Raw genomic sequence first — 1938 nt, 5'->3', positions numbered from 1 at the left:
TGGCATGAGACAGAACAATTATATGAGAATGTTTTCAATATCCCCCAAAGGAAATACTCTATCTTTTAGCTGTCGCTTCTTTATCCCTTCATTCCCCTCGGTTCCCATTCTGAACATTTCATGTGAATAGAATCATAGATCGTGTGATTTTTTTTTTTTTTTTTTTTTTGTACTGGGGATTGAACTCAGGGGGGCAGCAGCACCACAGCTAAATCCCCAGTCAGATCATGTGATTTTTTTTTTTTTTTGAGACAGGGTCTCACTTTGTAGTTGAGGCTGACCTGGAACTCACTATGTAGCCCAGGCTGGTCTCGAACTCACAGTGATTCTCCTGCCTCAGCCTCCTGAGTGCTGGGATTACAAGTGTGTGCCACCACTCCCAGCTTTGGATCATGTGATCTTTGATGATTGATTTCTTTCACAAAGTACGATGTTTTCAAGGTTAATCCATGTACTTCTTTTCACTACCAAATACTATTCCACTGTGGCTGGTTATGGTGTACTCTGGTAATCTCGCTCTCAGGAGGCTCGGACAGGAAGATCACTGTGATTTCAAGGCCAGCTGGACTACAAAGTGAGTTCAAGGCGTATGATATTTGAGTTGTTTCCATCTTTGGCTGTTATGATTAATGTTGCTATGAACACTCATGAATAAGTTTTTGTGTGGACATATGTTTTAATTTCTCTTTGGAGAATATCTGGGTTGTGTGATGACTTTAGTCATTTAAAAAATGGCGAGCTTGTTTCCTCATGGCTGTTTTACATTCTTGCCATCAAGAATGTGGGTTCCAACTTTGCAATACCATTGTCAACATTTCTTATTATCTGACTGTTTATTATATCCAGCTATTGGGTATATAGTGGCATCTCATTCTGGATTTGATTTGCATTTGCATTGTAATTAATAACTTGAGACATCTTTTCATAAGCTTATTGGTCATTTTGCTTCCTTGGAGAAATGTCCAAGACCCCCTGTCCAGTTTTAATTGGATTATAGCATTTGCCTTTTTGTCATTAATTTGTAAGCATTTCTTACATATCCTGAGAAAAAGTTCCTTGTTAGATGTGATTTGAAAATATTTTGTCCCATTTTGTTGGCTGGGCTGTATTTTCCACATCTTGTATCTTACAAAGTAAAAAAGATTTTAATTTTGATGAAATTCAGCTTATTTTTATTTTGTTATGTGTCCTTTTGCATCATATCTTAAAATCACTTGTCAGACATAAAATCATGAAAATTTACTCTTTAATATTTTCAAAAGGTTTTATAGTTTTAACTCTTACATTTAGATCTTTGATACACTTTCAGTTATTTTTCATACATGGTGTGAGTTAAGGGTCTAGCTATTCTTCTACCTGTGCTCATCCTGTTGCCTCAGCACCGTATATTGGTGACTATTCTTTCCCAATTGGTGGTCTTGGCACTCTTATAAAAAAAGAATCAGTTGACAATAGGGGTGGGGATTTAGCTTAGTGGTTCTGCTGCCTGCCTCATTGCATATCTGCATATATAATACAAATTCACAAGTACAAGGTCCTGAGTTTGATCCCTGGTACAAAAAAAATTCAATTGACTATAGATATATAGTTTTATTTCTAGACCCTCAGTTTTTTCTTCTCATTGAGTTTATTGGTACATTTTAGGTATACAGTGCAGTTACATTCGTCATTGGGATCTTGTACTTTTACATGACAGGTGTTGGTTCTCATTTTTCCCCCTATCCCTGCCCTCCCTTCATCCCCTCCTTCCTTCCCTATTTATAAATACTTTATTTCCATTTTTTCATTTTCTCATGTTTTTTTTTCTTTTCCCTTATTTCCCTTCCCCTGCCCTTCCCACTTCCCCTACACCTTTAGCCCCTTTCTTCCTATTTCACATTGTCAATTATACCATTAGGATCTTATGTACCACAATAGTTTTTCACACCAGAGAAACAC

This window comes from Fukomys damarensis, unplaced genomic scaffold, assembly GCF_012274545.1.
Source record: "Fukomys damarensis isolate Sample0158 unplaced genomic scaffold, DMR_v1.0_HiC HiC_scaffold_10, whole genome shotgun sequence".
Taxonomy (NCBI): Eukaryota; Metazoa; Chordata; class Mammalia; order Rodentia; family Bathyergidae; genus Fukomys; species Fukomys damarensis.
The sequence above is the reverse complement of the archived record's forward strand: the minus strand, read 5'-3'. Positions refer to the sequence as shown.